This window comes from Ahaetulla prasina, chromosome 1 (assembly GCF_028640845.1).
Source record: "Ahaetulla prasina isolate Xishuangbanna chromosome 1, ASM2864084v1, whole genome shotgun sequence".
Classification (NCBI taxonomy): Eukaryota; Metazoa; Chordata; class Lepidosauria; order Squamata; family Colubridae; genus Ahaetulla; species Ahaetulla prasina.
Window position 1 is genome coordinate 205,140,537 of NC_080539.1, and position 20,313 is coordinate 205,160,849.

Here is a 20,313-nt window from a genome sequence, read left to right on the forward strand (position 1 = left end):
TAAAAAGCTATACACAAAGTTTTATTTGTTTTCACTTTTTTGTATGTTACACTGATTGTAGTATAATTCCTTTGTTTTTTATTTTGGGCATTGACCGGCATCATATGACTGAGGCAAATTATTGTAAATAAGGAAAGCTGTTAGTAGAAACTGACATGGTTTTGTCAAAAACAACTCATGCCACACAAACCTTATTGCATTCTTTGACAAAGTAACTAAATTAGTGGACCAGCCAAATGCTGTATAGATAGTAAGTCATTTGACAAAGTATATCACAACCTACTTCTTGGTAAGACAGAAAAATGCAAGATAGACAGTATCACTACCAGATGAATTTGTAACTAGCTGACCAACCACACACAACATGTAGATGGAACTATGTTTACATAGAGGGAAGCATGGAGTGGGGTATCCCAAGGTTCTGTCTTATGCCCAGTACTCTTCAACAGCTTCATAAATGACTTAGAGGAGAGTATAGAAGAGGAAATAATCAAATTTGCAGACAACACCAAGGTGGGGGGAATAGCCAACATGCCAGAAGATAGGTTCAAGATCCAGAAGGATCTTGACAAACATGAACACTTAAATATAAACTAGCAATATGCTGCAGCTGCCAAAAAAGCCAGCTAAGCTGTATTAACAAGGATAATATCAAGGTCATGTGACATATTACTACAGCTTTATGCCACTTTGGTAAAACCACACTTGGACTATTGTGTCCAGTTTTCGTGACCATGATACAAAAAAGATATACTTTTTAGAAAGAGTGCAAAGAAAAGCAACAAAGATTACGTGGCTAAAGACTAAAACATGGTTGCAGGAACTGGTATGTCTAATCTAACAGAGAAGGACTGGGGTGATTGTAGTCTTCCGATATTTGGAGGGATGTCATGGAGAAGAGGGGGTCAATCTATTCTTCAAAGTACCTGAGGACAAGACAAGAAGTAAGGAATGGAAACTTATTGAGAGATCCAATTTAGAATTAAGGAGAAATCTTCTGACAAATGGCTGGCCTCCAGAAGTTGTAGGTGCTGGGGGAGATGTTTGTGGGCAAGAAGAGATTGGACAACTATTTGTCTGGTATGTTATAGGGTCTCCTGCTTGAGGTTGGACTAGAAGACCTCCAAGATCCCGTCCAATGTTATTCTGTATTCCATATGATAGGCAGGTATACAGATACATAGAGCTTTTGTTTGTCCTCTGAATTATGGATTTTTATATAATACAAAATACAACACCGCAACAGGAATATTAAAAAAACACTAAAATCAGTTTCAAATCCATAGTATACTGTGGATGTGCTTGCCAGACAACTAAGGGAGTTAAATGATTGAAGGAGAAATATTTGATGTGTGACTTAAATGGTCTAAGAAATGCAGAAAATTGAATACATATATATCTGAATAAAATAGAAAGTCTAGAGAGGTTTCACAAAGGAGGGAGGGAGGGAGAGAGAAAGAGAGGGAGAGAATTGTGTTACTTTTTTAAAAATTAGACTAGTTCAAGTCATGCAAACAGCCATTGACAGTTGAAATTGACAAGTGGAACTATCCTTTGATTTATCCACAACTGAATATAGTTGCTGTATTTTTCTCCTTGCTTTTTAGTCTGTTAGCTTTTACTGATTTAAACATAAATAAGTTCTATCCGGAGAAAGATTTTGTGGCTTGATATTTGTCTTGTGGATTTTCCCATTAGTTTTTGGGCCATATATGTTCTGCTTGAAGATGAAAACAGAAAATGTGTTTCTATCGCCTTCTCAAAACAATGTCAAAATAAGGAGTAGCTTCGATAAAAAATCTTGAGTATACTTCTTATTTATAATATTGGAATTCTTCCAAAATCACCAGAAGGTTATATGTGCCACAAACACACCTTTGCATTTGCTTAAGAAACAATTATTTGCCAACGGGAACCAATTATTGTATTGGCAATGGCTCAACATGCTAGAGAATTTAGGTTTACTTTAGAGTAGTTTCTCCCTTCCCAGTTTGTTCACATCCTGATAAATCCCTTTTTATATTCCAGCTGTGATAGAAATATATTTTTTCCCTCTAGCATTTTCCTGCAAATTGAAGGTTGGCTTTTTTCAAATCAACCTGGTTGCAACTGGAATTGATAAACCAGCTTGTCACTTGAACCTGATGTTGTGGGCTGAGAGATAGATTGCCCAAATTCACCTGACCAGTTTTGATGCCAAAGGTGAGTCTAGAACTCACAGTCCCCTGGTTTCTAACTTGATATCTGTCATAAGCTGACTCTTTATGACAGAAATAATGGAGACAGAAAGGGTGTTTCAGCTCACACCAAAATATCAGAATTGCTTGCCTACCATTTGCTGTTCTATTTAGGATAAAATTATTCTATTTAGGATTTAAATATGGACATTTTTATTTATTGTACCTGTTTTTTCATATATTCCCTTTTATCTTTGTAATTTTTATTTTTTAACAATACCCTGTATTGGTTTAAATGCCTCACTCACTATGAGTGGTGCAGAAGCACCGAGAAAAGCAGGATAGAAATAACACATATTATTTATTTATTCATTTACTTAGTTACTTATTTATTGCATCTATCTTCCTTATAAGGCAACTCTGGGCAGTATTATTTTTTATTTTCAGCACAGCTCATTTAATTCCTTTTGAATCCTTTTCTGTGGAAAGGAAATGCTGCTCCTTCATTTGCCATTAGTCAAAACATGAAAGTGATAAATAATCAGATGTCTGTTGGGTGAGTCAAATGTGGTAACTCCCCATAGTTGCAGAAATTCTGGGAAAGTAGAAAGGTAAAGTGATTATTTCCTTGCTGCCAAAACAGCATGAATTGAGCAAACAGCTAGCAAGTAGACTGACATATTATTTTCTCTCCAATTCATGTTGGTGATGAAATGAAAAGTCTCTCAGCTAACTGACAGACATGAAACAGTTCCTTGATTGTATCCGATTATCTGAAACAGGCTGATTACTGGGGTGGGGGGGAATTACAATTTTGCATCCATGCACAGGATTGATTTTACATTACATGAAAGCACACCATAACTTAATCATCAGTGTAATCAGGGTGAATTGGAATCATACAGTAAAGCAGTTTCTCAACCTTGGCAGTTTGAAGATGTTTGAGCTGTCTGAGGAATTCTAGGAGTTGAACTCCATGCATCTTCAAACTGAGAAGGTTGTGAAACACTGCAGAGTATAGATTTAATCCTGGATTTCCTCATTCATTACCATATCCTTTAATCATTTGGTCCATTTTTCCCATCCCAAAAAGCTTCCTTTTTTGTCTGTGTTGGAATTACATGACTTCAGTAAGAAAGCTTTTTAATATTAACTAACCAACCTGCATTTATTTGGTTTCTCACACTCATAATAACTTGTTTTCTTTTTTGACAGTTCAGTAAAATAAGGGATTAAAGGCACATAGATTTGATTTTATAATATAAAACTTTGGGAATCTCTTGACCCATATCAAATATAGCAGCACCCCAATGAGTCTACATTTTAAAAGATACATAAAAGTTATACGAATAGGATAAGAGTACAAATTCACCTAAATCTTAAAATGGACATAGGAATGTAGGACTTTAAAATGCTGAGTAAACACTGAACTACAGCTGGACCCACCTGGTTTGTTTTTTTAACTATTCTTCATACTAACTGACCGTGACTTATTATTATAATCTGTATTAGTTCTAATATCAAACTACCAGTTTAATAATACCTATATCCAGGGCTTCTATTTCCCTTATTGGCCAAATTCAAAATATGTATCCAACAGTTATGCAGATTCAGCTTGGTATCAGGAAAGCAATTACAGTCTACATAAGGGTCAAGCACACACTGCTATGGAGCCATTCCATTATCTACACTCCATTCAGATATTTAAAAAAAAATCAGCACTGGTGTTTTGAACTAGATTGATAAAGGACTGATAGCCAGTGCAATTGATGATACCTCAAAATATTATTGACCAGTTACTGTTAAAAAGTGAATTATGCAAACAAAGCATCCACGTATTTTGTTCTAATGCAGTGGTCTACAATGTGATTAGATAAGAAATGACTGTAAGATTTATGTCCACTTTTAAGACTAAACTAATCCACAATAAAGGGTTACACCATGTTCTCTATCAGAAAAATGATGCTTTTTCTTCTTCTTTAGACTTAGAATAACTTTATTGTCACTATGTACACTAATCGGCATACATTAAAATGAAATTTCGTTGCATACAGCTCTCAAAGGATCATCACCTCCAATATACTCTATATAAACATGACAAAATAAATAAATAAATAAATACAAAATTATGCATATAGCCATATAGAGAATTTAGAGAATATTACATACTACTACAATTCTTATTTGGTTCTGTAAAGTTCTCTGCTTTATTGATCCAATAGATTTTGCTCTTTGAATTTTATCAGAAAACACAAAAGACCAATGGTTATTAGAAGATAAAATAGTTGGGGAAATAGAAGAATCTTTCTTAGTGAATGAATAACTTCAAAACAATACCTTCCTTTGCTCCCACAAGGTATGTTTAGTTCATGGTAAGTCAATCTCCTTACCATTATTCTTTCTGACATTGCTGATATATTTGCGAACATCAGAACTTTAGTGGTTTACATAAAGCCTTTTAGAGATTTCTATTTTTCTGTCAAATTAGTTTTGAACTTTCAACTCAAACAGATTGCTCTAAAAATTGCCCAGTGATTGTTGAAAAGCTATTTAACCATTTGGAATTATTTGAAATTATTTTACCTGAGTTATCAGAATTCAATGATTTTTTTAATAAACTTTATCAGATTGATTCTGAGATCCTTAAGGAAACATCAGTGGTCCGTTTTGGTTATAATTCTGCAGAATGTCCCAGTTGAACTACATAGCTTGTTTTCCATAGCATCCTATCTAAGGACAACTTAATGCTATTATATACTACATGAAGCAATAAAAAGCAGTTACAATGTAAGCTACTAGATGCTGTAAATCATGTCCAAGCTTCCTGTCACACATGATTAATTCCTTGAGTCTAATCTTTAAAATGATCTAAGAATATTTGTATTCTGCTACGGTAGCAAGTTCAGTGTTGTTTAGTTGTCAGCAACATGAGAGAATAGCTGTGTTTTCAGGTTTCACTGGACAAGAACTTACAGGATATACTCATCACATTTCGTTCACTGTTGAATAGCAGTGTGCTTTCCTGAGATGACTTGGATTCTACTTTCTCGTACAAAAGAAACCATGCATGATCCCCTGAAGATAAGAAAAGGTATTAGTTACCTGTCATTCACAGCAATGTCTTCATTAAAGATTTCTTAATGGGAAAATGCTGTAATGATTAAACAGAAAAGGAGCAAGATTTTATACAGAAAAGGCATCTTCTGCTTCTTTTCTTATCTAACTTTATTTATTTACTATATCTATATTCTGATTTTCATTCTCCCACCCAGCTTCCATCCCCCCCCCCCAATAACAACCTTGTGAGAAAGATTCAGCTTTTATGCCGAAGGATGAACTTGATGTTGGACCTCCCTAGTTGGAGTCAACACTTAAACATCTACCTGCTGTTGTATGTAGCCGATGTTTTAGAAAAAATAATAACAATAGCAAGAGAGTTGCATAGATTGAGATCTGCTTGAAATACATAACAGGAATTTTATATGTTCCATTACATTGTCTGAAGCAAAGAAGAGACTTCAGCTATGCACTGTGGAACATGGAGCAAAAAGTCTTTCCCTCTTTAGTGAGGCCCAACTACTATTACTTTGCCTTCAATTATCAATCCACTTGTGTTAAAACCTATAGCAGTACTGCAGAAGAATTGTTTGTACAATTTAACATCAAAGCAGCTCAAGACTAGCAGAGTGCATTAATTCTTGGAAGCCTGCCCAGGGCACAATGTTAAAGAAAAAAAATGTCTAAAAATTTCAATGTGTGGTTTATCAATTTTTTTTTTTATCACATACATGACAGGTCCTCGAGAGACTGCTGGGAGAGACCCACTCCTGTCCTCTGACTGGCTGCCCATTGCCACATCTTCTGGAACAAAATTAAGATTAGTAAATGGCAAGTCTCAGCCACAGCTAGAATATCTTCAGGAAATGTATTCTTTAACCTATATGTTAAAGAATAGGATTTTTTTAAAGTTTTAGACAGATTCAGAGAAAAGTTTCACTATTTACTAGCATTTATTTCCCATAAGAAACAAAGTGGATTTTCTAAACATAGGACCAATGTTAGCATCCATTATAGGGGTGGGAATGCTAGAAAATCTGTAGTCTTCATCCACTTTTAAAATACTTTTTTTTAAATGTAGTGCCATGAAGAAAAGTGCTGGCCCAGTCAGCCACCGCCACTGTCATTGCATTAATCCCCCTGCCTCTCCTACATTACACCAGCACTTACGTCATTCAAACCACACTCTATTTGAGAAGTGCTTTTCTGCCCTGGATCAAGCTTGCCAAATTGTGCTTGTTCTTTCTTGCAATTGCAACACTTATGTTTGCTAATATCACTTCAAAGTAAGCCCCTGTTCTGATTTTATCTAGAATGCATGACATCAAATTACATGTTCATTAAAAAAAAACTTTCAAGTTAATTGGGAGAAGTCCATTTTTGTAGTTGCTATCCAAGAAAATACTGCACCATGATCCCTTTCTCTATTAGCAGAATGCCTTTAACCCAAAGGAGAATGGGAACCTGGAAAAAGAAAAAAGTGAAGCAAAAACATTCTTAATATAACATACAAAGGTGGATATTACTATTTCTATATATGGTCAAGTGGCTGCTTACCACTGTATGTATCTGAACAAGATGCAGCAAAATCAGCCTGTTAATAAGCACCATTTACTTGATATTACAACTTTGAACAAATTTGGATAGTAATCAATCTAAGCTTTCCTGGGGCAGCTTAATATGCAGATTTTATACATGGCATATAAGAATGCACCTGTTAGAACAGCAAAATCCCATATTTAAATCTAATAGCATTCACAGGATTATTACATTCATAACAGTTCAAGTTCCTATGGTTCCGTTTTGTGAACGTAATATTGCTTTATGCTATCAAGTATTGTATTTGTATGCTTGATAACAACCACCAATTCCTGCTAGGTTTAGTGCTGATCAAATGAGATTTGGCCAAAATTGAGCAATTTAATCATTGTACTTGATCCACGTATTTCTAATTACTATACTTGTATTTTGGGCAGTGGAAATACATATTTGTTGAATGTTATTGTTTTGTAAAGTTTTTATTTGTTTTAAAAATCAATTTTTCTTGCCATCAATCTTATATCGGTATTGTCTGGTGATTTGAATAGTATTAATCAGTAATGGCATATATTTTGTCAAATACATGTGATTGCAATTTTAGAGGCGATACCTTGGATGTGATTTTTTCTGCATATAGAATTACACACAGTATGTTGTGTGGTTTTTGTGATGATGAAGTGTGATTTTTAAATTCTGAATATCTGACAATGGACATCACCAGGAGCCCTGGTGGCACAGTGATTAGAATGCAGGATTGCAGGCAAACTCTGCCCACAGCCTGGAATTCAATCCTGATGGAACTCAAGGTTGACTCAGTTTTCCATCATTCTGAGGTCGATAAAATGAGGACCCAGATTGTTGGGGGCAATATGCTGATATTGAACACACCCAGAGAGTTCTCTAAAGCACTATGGGGTGGTGTATAAGTCTGCTATTGTTATTTGAGGGACTGCCTCTCCCAAATTATATTTACCCATCCTGTCAGATGGGTAGAAGCAGCTGCAGAAGCAGCATATTGCTGGTACAATCTGCTAGGGATTTAACATTTAGTGGGTCCCAGGAAAAGTTCCTTCTCTGCCCTGATGCCTGCCTTATGGAATATTGTCCCTTCCAAAGTGATGTTAGCCTTATACTTGTTGATCTTCCCTCAAAGCCTGGCTATGTCATCAGGCCTAGTCATCAGGTGGTCCCAGAGGACTGGTGAGATTTTGAGGTGGCTCCATTAATGCTGTTAACCTCTATTCTCTCTTAAGCCTTGTGAGTTTTAAAAAATTTTATATGCTTATTGTTTTATCCTTTTGTTGTACGCTGCCTAGAGTCACTTTTCATGGGTGGCCATATACATTCAATAAATAAACAATTTTGTGAAGAAGTTGGCATTTACCAGAAGGGAAACTTATCTGTCTAATGGCAAATAAGGGTATATTCCTAACAATATGTTAAGTACGTTTTTGTTTTAGGCCAGAATTAGGTCCAAGCTAATTTTAATAAACATGGTGAGCTAATCTATTGTATCATTGGTTCTTCATAAATGACCAGCCACCTATTATGCAATGTTGCATCAGGGTGCAGGATACTTTAAAATTACAAGTGATATAATTTTTGAATAAGATCAAAATCTTGTGACATTTTGAAGATCTCACCGTCACGGTCTCAGGCAAGAGCACCAAGGTTTCAAATGCTGCTGATTTCCACTATCAGTTTTTGCATCAAATCTCTTGAATTGGCAAGAGAGCTCTATAGTATATGTAAATTAATCTAGGATTACCAGTTCTGGCTGCATAATTCTAGATGACACTAGATGGCAGCAGGAAGTTATAAATGTCTTTTTGTAATCTTGTTGCCATCTGGTGGATGTCTGCTAGGTATGCTGAAAAAACTTGTTTAGTCCCAAATACTCTGCTCAATAGGTCAGAAACTATTTGTTCATAGTTTGCCTTGACCCTTCAACTTGATAATTGTACTGAACAGGGATGAATTCATGCAGAGATTCCATAGATGTAGTTTCATAAGTCACCTAACATTTATGCTTGACAGATCTCTACACAGCATAGTTTTATTTATTAGATTTTTATTTTTATTTATTTATTTATTTATTCCAATTTCTATACTGCCCTTCTCCTAAAGGACTCAGGGCGGTTTACAGCCAGATAAAACAACAGATATAAAAATTAAAAATGAATTTAAAAGACTAATACGAAGTTGGCTGAAAACTATAAAACCAGTAAAACCCCCATTAAAAACTATTAGGCCAGTCCTGCGCGATGGAATAAAAATGTCTTCAGCTCGTGCCGAAAGGTCCGGAGGTCAGGGAGTTGGTGTAGCCCTGGAGGCAGCTCGTTCCATAGGGCTGGAGCCCCCACAGAGAAGGCCCTCCCCCTGGGGGTCGCCAGTCGACATTGTCTGGCCAATGGCACCCTGATGAGGCCCTCCCTATGGGAGCGCACTGGTCGATGGGAGGCCACCGGTAGCAGCAGGCGGTCCCGTAAATAACCCGGTCGTATGCCATGGAGCGCTTTAAAGATGATAAATAACACCTTGAATTGCACCCGGAAGACCACCGGAAGCCAGTGCAGCCTGCGCAGGAGGGGTGTTATATGGGAGCCTCGAGTCGCTTCCTCTATCACCCGCGCGGCTGCATTCTGAACCAGTTAGAGCCTCCGGGTGCTCTTCAAGGGGAGCCCCATGTAGAGAGTGTTGCAGTAGTCCAGGCGGGAAGTGATGAGGGCGTGAGTGACTGTGCATAGGGAATCCTGATCCAAGAAGGGACGCAACTGGCGTATCAGGCGGACTTGATAAAAAGCTCCTCTGGCGACGGTCGTCACATGCTCTTCTAACGACAGCCATGCATCCAGAAGGACGCCTAGATTGCGGACCTTCTCCTTGGGGGCCAATAACTCGCCCCCCACAGTCAGCGATGGAATCAGCTTTATTATTATATCCTAGCTTTATTACCGTATATACTCGAGTATAAGCCGAGTTTTTCAGCACATTTTTTGTGCTGAAAAACGTCCCCTCGGCTTATACTCGGGTCTATACGGCTTATACTCGAGTTTTTTTTTTTTTAAGCCCCTCGGCTTATACTCGAGTATATACGGCTTATACTCGAGGTTTTTTTTTCTTTTTTTCACATTTTACCGGACTGAAGCCCTGCCGGTGCAGTGAGAGGGCGGGGCGGGGGAGCCGCCAGCCTTCTCAGCTGAGGGAGGGAGGGTTTCCCCAACCGGTAGGTGCCTCATTTCCCACCCTCGACTTATACTCGAGTCCCCAGTTTACCCCAGTTTTTGGGGTAAAATTGGGGACCTCGGCTTATACTCGGATCGGCTTATATTCGAGTATATACGGTACTTTATAAAGTAAAGTAAAGTTTGCTAACTCAGGGTACCAAACATGCATATTACTCCTTCCTCTTCCTATATTTTCCACAACAATGACTCTGAGATGGATTGAGCTAAGAGACAGTGACTAGCCCAAAGTAACAAAATTCCACAGGCACAAGGTAATGCAGTTATTTGTTCAAGCATCATTCTGATTCCTCCTTTACAATTTAAGGGAATCTAAAGTGCACACTGCTAATGTAAACAGATTTCAGTTGCTTTAACTGGCAGCTTCCTTTTCAGGTCAAAAGGATCCCAAAGTTAAATTTAACTTTTGTTCTGGTGAGGGATGGGAAATATCTATTAATCTTCATTAGGCAAATGCAGTTTAATCTTTTTTTTCAAACTTGTAGAAAAGGAATTGACAAGCAATTTAACATTCAAAAAAATATTTGATTATTTTTTTCCTCTGAAACTCATATGAATCAAACTGAGTGATACACAGCAGGCTGAGGCATGTGTTTCTGAACATGATACCATCTGGCATAGATGATGGATACATCATACACATCCTTTTGTATAATACTATTATTTTAGAGCACTATATTTAGTAGCATTAAAATTTCCATTAACAAATGAGAGAATGTATCCCAAATCCTGCTGCTTTACCAATTCCTTCCCCCTCAAAAGACATAATAAAAAACAATCATCATAATAGAGAAGCAATTACAATTGTTAAAACTGCAAAAACTGCAAATTAAACCCAATATTATGACCAATTCTAAGTACCAGGGGCATACTGTATATGAAGAAACTGAGCACAACCCTTGGAGAAGGGACAAATAGGGGGAAGAACATTTCTAAAACCTGGCATCCCCCAGAATTCCCTTTTTAAAAATAAAATTTTACTTAAGAAAAATTTAACAAGATAAAACAATACAAATATTTATAAAGAAAATAGTGAATACCTAAGGCAGAAAAAGACTTAGAAAAGAAAAAGGGAAAAAGAAAAATTATAAAGAAGCAGCTTCCAATCTTTTTAACAATGGTTATAAATGCATTTATATTTTATCCTTTCTCTCTAAGGTTACATCATATCTTCCTTCTTGCCACAAACTACTCTTTCTAATCTCCAAATCTACAAATTACAAGTTTTATTTTATTTTATTATTTTATTTATTTTATTTGCATTTATATCCCGCCCTTCTCCAAAGACTCAGGGCGGCTTACACTATGTCAGGCAATAGTCTTCATCCATTTTGTATACTATATGCAAAGTCAACTTATTGCCCCCCAACAATCTGGATCCTCATTTTACCTACCTTATAAAGGATGGAAGGCTGAGTCAACCTTGGGCCTGGTGGGACTTGAACCTGCAATATTGCAAGCAGTTGCTGTTAATAACAGGCTGCAGAGGAAAAAAATAATCAAAAAGTTCATTTTTCTGTTTTTCAGAAAAAAATTCCTAAGGGGTTTCCTGTCCCTGATATATGTTGTTGTTCTTTCTCTAGTCAATTTTGCCATCTCTGCTAGTTCTGTCATCTTCACCAATGAAGATGGACTACCTCCACTGAGGTATGTCAGAACCTTTCCATTTTTGTGCATATAATACACTTGCAGCATCCTCCAGAATTCTTATCTAGCTGATCCTAAATTCCTTTATGGCTAATTTACTTCCTTCTGTTTATGGCCTTGTCCTGTAAATTATCTTCAGTGGCTGATGTCGTGCATCGTTCAGCTGATCGTCAGAACTTTTTTTTTTTTTTACTTTTTAGGCATATTTTTACTACTGGCTTGGGCAAATAGGTAGTAAAAAAATGCTTTAAAAAGTAAAAAAAACAGGCTCCGATGATCACAGCTGGGCTGCGCAATCACCGGAGCCTTTAAAAAAACTTTTTTAAAGCATTTTTTTACTACCTATTTGCCCGAGCCGGTAGCAAAAAAATGCTTTTAAAAGGTTAAAAAAAAGGCTCCACGGATCACAGCTGTGACGCACAATCATTGGAACCTTTTTCTTTACAGGGGTGGGGGTTCCCTGAAGCCTGCTAGGCCAAAAACGGGGAGGTATAGGCCAAAAACTGGGGGTAAGGAGTCTATTTTTGCTCCCAGCAGGCTTCCCTGAAGGCCAAAAACAGGGGTGAGGGGTCTATTTTTGCTCCCAGCAGGCTTCCCTGAAGGCCAAAAACAGGGGATTTAGGCAAAAACGGGGGGTGGGGGGGTCCATTTTTGAAAGAGAGAGAAAGAGAGAGAAAGAAGGGAGGGAGGGAAGGAAAGAAGGAAGGAAGGAAGGAAAGAAAAAGGAGAGGAAGGAAGGATTACAAACCTGGCACTAGACGCACCCTCAGAGGATAATCCAGGAAAGGACCTGGAGGTCATCTAGCCCAACCCTACTCCAGCAGGACATTGTTAGTGAGTTTCTATCTTTTGATCCCCCGTCACATGGTTACATAGCCATGCCCACCCAGTCACATGACCCCACCAAGCCATGCCCACTGAACTGGTAGGAAAGAAATTTAGATTTCACCACTGCTATATGGTATTAGAGTAGTGCAATGGTGCTGTGAGCCCTTTGCTGGTAATTTCTGTTCATAAAAAGCACAACAAATTTATATAGATAGATGAATGAGAGAGTGAGGGAGAGAGAGAGAAAGAGAGAGAGAGAATTGTGTGTATGTGTGTGTGTATAAAATAATAATCTACAGCTTTCATTCTAACTTATTCTATTCCTTATCAAGTCAGTTCCCTGTTTCACATCTTCACATTAACATGTAAAGTGCTTATGTTCATTCTATTCATAAAATGCATCACTATATTATTATTTATGAACTTTTTAAACAATTATACATATCTCTAACAATTATCATACATATCTCTAATTATCATACATATCTCTAACTGTAAAGATACAGTGTAAGGATAACAATAGTCAGTATAATTTAGGATGAGTACTAAAAGTTACACATTTTTTCTAATGCATTTCATTACAACAACTTCGTTCACAGCAATGGTGAAATCTGAACAGGTTTGTTGGCTGCGCATGTGCGATGCGCACCATGCACCAAATGCAAGGTGCGCACGCACAGTGCATGCCAAAAGGAGGCATGGGGCAAGTAAAACAATGCGTGGGGTATGTGTGTGATCAACTGTGGTGTGCAATTTTCTTTTTACTTTTAAAAGCATTTTTTTACAAGCTATTCGGCCAAATAGTTTGTAAAAAAATGCTTGTAAAAGTAAAAAAAAGGCTCTGACGATCGCGCAGCTCAGCTGTGATCGTCAGAGCCTCTTTTTTTACCTTTTAAAAGCATTTTTTAAAAGAAGTGGCAAGTAGGGAAGCGGGCAACTGGGCACTGTGTGGGTATGGGCGAGGGGGGGAGAGATTTTTGCAACCAGTTCTCCGAACCACCCGCCACCATGTTACCGGATCAGCCGATCTGGTCCGAACAGGGAGCATTTCACCCTTGGTTCACAGCAATATTAAACCAGGGCTTTAACCTTTGCTTCCATTCTTCTTTACTATTGCTATGTCCTTCTGATTAAACAGGGACCAAGAGGAGACTGCTTCACTGCTTTTTAATCCAAATTTTAACTTTGAAGTTCTTTCCATGCTACACAGGGCTATGCATTTTTAATGATGGTTCAGACTGCCATCAGTGTCATCATCGATGTTAACAGCCTCCATCTCTTGGGACACAGTAACCCAGACTATGTGGCATTTTGTTCTACCAGAAGGAGATCCCTCACCAGGTTATGAAGCTATGAAGCAAACCCTTATTTTGGAATAATTTAATATTCACTAAGAATGCCATCAAGTGAAGGGAACATTAGTCTGGCAATCCAAGACTTTCTAGTCAGGAAACTGGTACAATCTGTAGCCATCTCACCACACTACTAGTTTTCTGGTAGTAGTAATCTCTCTTTCATTCTCTGCTCAGCCCTCTTATGAGCAGCACTTTTTGGGAGGTTACTTAATTATGGTGTAGCTATACCCCTATAACTACTTTCCCTCTGTTCCTTATGATATTGCCTTTCTCTCCTCTCCAGCCCACAACTGAGGCAGATTATTTAGCTATTCCTATATTTCAATAATTTTTCCCATTCTTCCCCTAAACAATCTGGGTAAAACCTGATCAACGCTTTCCTTAGAACTTACAGATCTTACACGGTTCCTTATAAACAAGAGTTTGCCACTCAGATAAAGGAGAACTAGATCTGCTTTTAAACTCTTTCTTGAAAGACAGATAGTCCTCTGCTATAAAGAGGGAAACAGAGCTAGGCTCTGCCAGTTCATCATCTGTTATTGCTGCCGTAGTTCTTTTACCAGTAGATGTAAAATAAGCTTTCCACTGTTTAAACTGGTAAGGGTTATTCATGGCTACATTTTAAACTATTAGTATTTCATTTATTATTTATATAATATATATATTATATAATATATAATATTCATTAATTATTATTAATATTAGTATATTAGTAGTTGAATGGCATCATACTGCATATTTCTTTCAATGGCCTCACCAGGTATTACCAGCCATAAGACCAAAACTGAGTTTCTTGGTCACTTGGTACAATAGACCAGGAGTCCCCAACCCCTGCGCCTTGGACTGGTACCGGTCCATGGCCTATTAGGAATCGGGCTGTACAAGCAATGGGCAAATGAGTGAAGCTTCATCTGTGCATGCACAGGATCTAGGTTGCATGTGAAACCATCCCCTCCCAGTCCTTGGAAGACAATTTTGAAGAAACTTGGAAGAAACTGGACCCTGGTGCCATATATTTTGGAAACTACTGTGATAGATTATTCTAGCATTTGTTGAAGACATGGCTTGTTCTTTATTGCCCTTCTGTTTTACTTTTATTCCTCCTTCAGGCCTGTTACCTGTAACCCAATCTGTTTTGGAATAGGGATTTAATACCCCTCACAAGAATGCTAGACTTCTCTTCAGAAATAGTCTGGCTCATTGGCCTCAGGCACGTAGGAAAGGTTGCACTGCATTGAGGCACTCCCTCTCATTTCATCACACACAGTCCTTCAACACCGCAACTTGATAGGGGTTTAACTCACCATTCGATGTAGCTGTAGACCATCATTCTAGAACACAAGATCCATGCTCATAAATGGCAAATTGGTCACAAGCACAGATGAAGGATGGGCTCTGAGAATAACCTTGGTAGACAAGAGCCACAGTAAGAACAATAGTCTGACGAGAGAAATCTCAGCTCACAAAAGGAATGAGTGGTGGAGAAAGTGTCCCAGAAGGGACCTTCCCTAGTTCTGTAGAAAATAAAGGCAGAGGAGTGGGGAAATACTTTCAGACTTGCAAGATACTGAAACCTTACAATAAAGGTAATGTTAGTGTTCATGATTTTGGTTTCCTGTCTGGACTACATCAAAAGGCTGATAAGATTGTACCATAGGGTATGCTTCACTCATGCCACTTTCAGTCCTCCAAGATGTAAAAAAGATGTTGAGACTCTAGAAAGAGTGCAGAGAAGAACAACAAAGATGATTAGGGGACTGGAGGCTAAAACATATGAAGAACGGTTGCAGGAACTGGGTATGTCTAGTTTAATAAAAAGAAGGACTAATATTGGACACTGCTATCTCAGGGGTTGCCACAAAGAAGAGGGAGTCGGGCTGTTCTCCAAAGCACCTGAGGGTAGAACAAGAAGCAATGGGTGGAAACTGATCAAGGAAAGAAGCAACTTAGAACTAAGGAGAAATTTCCTGACAGTTAGAACAATTAATAAGTGGAACGACTTGCCTGCAGAAGTTGTGAATGCTCCAACACTGGAAATTTTTAAGAAAATGTTGGATAACCATTTGACTGAGATGGTGTAGGGTTTCCTGCCTGGGCAGGGGGTTGGACTAGAAGGCCTCCAAGGTCCCTTCCAACTCTGTTGTTATATTATATATTATATATAATCTGTTAATCGGACAATTTGATAAGGTGGCTAAGCCTGCCATTTTAAACAACTATCTACACTTCTCCAACCCACATCATTCTACACTGGGAAAATTATTATTTTTTTCTATTACCAGATAGGAGGAGAAACAAAGTCAGGGAATCTGCAGGCCCATAATTTGTACATAGGAGTAATACATAAGAATTTAATAACAACATGGATGCAAAACCTCAAAAAAGTAATTATGATAGAACAATGGGAAAAACTGGGGAAAAAATCAATAAAATTTACTCCAAGCTATAATTTGAGGGAAAATTGGTTCAAAATGTTGTACAGTTGCTATATAATTCCATCAATGATTATCAAGATGGACACATATAATAATAAATGTTGGAAACTGCAAATCAACAAGGAACATTTACTCATATCTAATATTAATATAAAAAACCCTCAAAACTATTGGAAGGAACTACATTGAAGCATTCAGAATTTTTTAAAATAAAACCTGAATTCAAACCACAAATATTTTTATTAGAGTAATTCTAGGCAGCATAAACCAAAAGTATTACAATGTACATGCTGACAGAGGCATGAACAAATCTGATGCATATTGGAAAAGGAAAACTTTGCCAACAATAGAAGAGTGAGAGACCACAATCTCTCAGAATTACATTGATCAGAATATGCAGCAAAACTGACTGCATATAATCATAACAGAAGTTTAATCAAGTTTAAGGAAGAATTGCTCCATTATATTTGATACATTACACAGCAAGACAAATTTAGATATTGGGAATATGTTTTTTAGGAAAATAGTTAAGAGACTAATTAAAAATAACAGAAGAAGCAACTTAAATAAATATAAGCAATAATCTTCAGTGTTTAATGTTAAAGCTAGTATTTAAGTAACAGTAGTTACTGAAGGAATGAAAGGGATCCCTTAACGAAGGGATGAAAAAGGAATAATGTATTGTTCCTCTTTACAATATTTTTTCTTAAACTTTATTTTTTTAATCCTGCTTTTTGTATCTTTATTCTTCTGTGACTTCTGGTTAAACGTATGCAATATTTGGGGTGGGGGGGATAACAAAAATCAACAAAAACCATTTTTGTGTTCCTAGGTTAAAACATAAGAGACCCCGTTCATGATTAATCATAAAACTTCTAAATTATTTTTAAAAGAACATATCGCCACAAAATCTCAAAATGGTTGTGATGAATTGTGCTATCATGAAATATATCAAAGGAAAATATAGAAGGGAAATGGCCAAGTCTCTAATAGTGGTATGTGTTGCATATATGCAATGTAGCTTGATGCCTCTGGGCTACAACATAGTGTACCAAAAATGAACTCTACAAGAATCTGTATTAAATTTCAACTTGAGTAAAAGACTAAGAATTATAGTTATTTAATTTTTCCTCTCAAAATTGCCCAGAGCAACAGAGTTATATAGTAAATAGTCCTTGATTTACAAATATTCATTTACTGACTGTTCAAAATTACAACAGCACTGAAAAAAGTGATTTATGACCATTTTTCACATGACCTTTGCAATATTCTCATGGTCACATGATCAAAATTTGGGCACTTGGCAACTGGCATGTATTTATGACAGTTGCAGTGCCCCCAGGGTCATGTGAACACTTTTTGCAACTTTATGACAAGAAAAGTCAATGGGGAAGCCAGATTCACTTAGCCATGTTATTAACTTCATAACTGCAGTGATTCACTTAACAACTATGGCAAGAAAGTTCATAAAAGAGGCAAAACTCACTTGTCTTGCTCAGCAGTGCAAATTTTGGGCTCAGTTGTGGTTGTAAGTTGGGGAATATCTGTACGGAACAAACATTCTGCTATTGAACCCAGGAATGCGGAAAAAATAGGGAATGAAAACTTTAAGCACTGTTCTTCCAGAGTCAGTCCTACCATGTAGTGTAGGGAGTTAATCCTAGGCTGCAGATATGCTGTGACACAGAGTTTGCTGAGGAAGTGTTGACATACCAACATCTTGTGCAGGTAGTCCACTTACGACAGTTCATTTAGTGACCATTCAAAGTTACAACAGCACTGGAAAATGTGACTTATGACCGTTTTTCACAGTTACAGCATTTGCAGCATCTCCATGATTGTGTGATCAAAATTCAGATGCTTGGCCACTGGTTCATATTTATGACAGTTGAAGTGCCCTAGGGTCATGTGTATTTATTTATGTATTTATTCATGTATTTATTCTGTCATGGTTATGTAGTGTATATTGGAGGTGGTGGTGACCCTTTGAGAGCTGTATGCAGCGAAATTTCATTTTAATGAATGCCGATTAGTATATATTCAAAGTGACAATAAAGCTATGCTATGCTATGCTATGCTATGCTATGCTATTCTCACCTTTTGCTACCTTCTGACGAGCAAAGTCAATGGGGAAACCAGATTCACTTAACAACCCGGTTACTAAGCTATCGACTGCAGTGATTCACTTAACAACTGTGGCAAGAAAAGTAGTAAAATGGGGCAAAACTCATTTGACCAATGTCTTGCTTAACAACAGAAATTCTGGGCTCGTCTTTGGTTGTAGGTCAAGGACTACCTGAACTTTACATCTGGTCCAGAAAGTTCAGTCCATTGAGCTACTCTGGCTAGGCAGGGAAAGGGCTATCATTTGGTTTCCTGCTTGTCTTGACAGTTTCCAAAAAAAAAACAAAAAAACCCCAAAAAAACCCTTCAGAGATCCTTCAGGTCAGGGGTCTCCAACCTTGGCAAATTTAAGCTAAGCTGGCTGGGGAATTCTGGGAGTTGAAGTCCTCCAGGCTTCAGGTTATCAGTCGAATATTTTCCCCTCAACCTGTAGCCACAACGGGTCTCTAGCCACCCCGGAGGTGGGGGAGGGGATGACTTCTCACTGCGGTGAGCTACAATTTCCACAGCAGACTTGAACCCAAAGTTGCACTTCGCAACTCTTTCAGCAATCTCACGAGGGTGTAACCTTGGGAAGGGAGGAGCAAGCTTGGAACGGCAGGGGGACTTTCTCCTAGGTCAGTTTAGGTCAAATCTGCCAGCGCGCTGTGGCCTCGAAGAAACCCAAACGCCGGGAGTGCGTGCGGGCGGGCGGGCGCGCGAAGAAAGCGAGGCGGGGAAGGGGGTGGGGGGGGGAGAGAAGAAAGAGCCCCAGAGGAAGTAGCGCTGCAAGGCAGCAGAGACTTCGGCAAAGGCCCGAGGAAGGTGGGGGGGGGGAACTCCCCTCTTTTCTCCCGCCTCGCGCGCTCTCCTCCGCCCCCTCCCTCCCGCTTCCTCCCCGGGTGACGTTGCCCGCCGGAAAGTTTCCCCGAATCGACAGCGCGCGCCCACCTTTCGAGGAGAGCCGAAGCTTCTGCGGGTGGCGTCGCTTCGCACCTGGGAGCCGCAGAGGAGCGCAAGGGGCCGGGAGGGGAGAGGACCGGAGGGCTTTCTAACCATCCCTTTGGGAGCGCGCAACCTGGCGCAGTCGGTGCAGCCAAGCGAATTCCCAGGTAAACCAGGGCAGGCGGGTGTGTGTGTGTGTGTGTGTGTGTGTATGCGGGAGGGGCGGGGGGAGATCTGGCATTAGCAGAAGCGGCACCTCGGGATGGAAGCCAAACCAAGCACACGGGCTAGAAGGAATCGGCGCACCGCCTTGGTTCGGTTTCCCCCCCACCCCTCCGTCGGAGCGCTACAAAACCCACGCAGTAAAAATCAGCCTCCTGCCAAGGCTGGGCTTTAATATTCCGCGAGTTTTTAATCTCCCATTTTCTAAAACCAGCGCCAGGGAGTTCGTGGTGCAATCCTAGACGTCATTATTCAGAAATAATTATACCACGTTTCTTTTCGAGTTAAGCTTGGGGTGCTTCATGGGAATAAACTCTGTAAGAATAGTTGATGGGACAGCTGGCGATTGTTTAAGATCTCCCATCATCTACAGCCGGGGTCACCAACCTTTCGGACCTCAGAGACCACTAAATTCATAATTTTAAATCCCACGGACCACTGGTTTAAAAAGGTAAATAGTATTTAGTGCAATATGAAAATGCAAATAATTTATCTTTAGGGGACTCATTACCCTTTAGGGGACTGGAGGCTAAAACATATGAAGAACGGTTGCAAGAACTTGGTATGCCTATTTTAATGAAAAGAAGGACTAGGGGAGACGTGATAGCAGTGTTCCAATATCTCAGGGGTTTCCACAAAGAAGAGGGAGTCAAACTGCTCTCCAAAGCACTTGAGGGTAGAACAAGAAGCAATGGATGGAAACTGATCAAAGAAAGAAGCAACTTAGAACTAAGGAGAAAAATGCTGACAGTTAGAACAA

At 38.7% G+C, this 20,313-nt stretch overlaps 1 protein-coding gene and 1 long non-coding RNA gene across 2 annotated transcripts in view; one reads left to right on the forward strand and one right to left on the reverse strand.

Moving 5' to 3' along the window:
• Positions 1-4,192: 4,192 nt before the first annotated feature.
• LOC131201012 (uncharacterized) lies at positions 4,193-19,474 on the reverse strand. The gene is made up of 4 exons (XR_009155762.1): positions 19,338-19,474; positions 15,153-15,254; positions 5,966-6,035; positions 4,193-5,252 (listed from the first exon to the last, which is right to left on the reverse strand). It is a non-coding gene; the product is annotated as an uncharacterized LOC131201012 (long non-coding RNA).
• The window catches only part of STAT4 (signal transducer and activator of transcription 4), a 46,884-nt gene continuing 45,732 nt past the window's right edge, over positions 19,162-20,313 (forward strand). The window contains exon 1 of the mRNA XM_058188489.1: positions 19,162-19,498. The gene's annotated coding sequence lies outside the window, so the exon portion shown is untranslated. The remainder of the gene's footprint in view (positions 19,499-20,313) is intronic.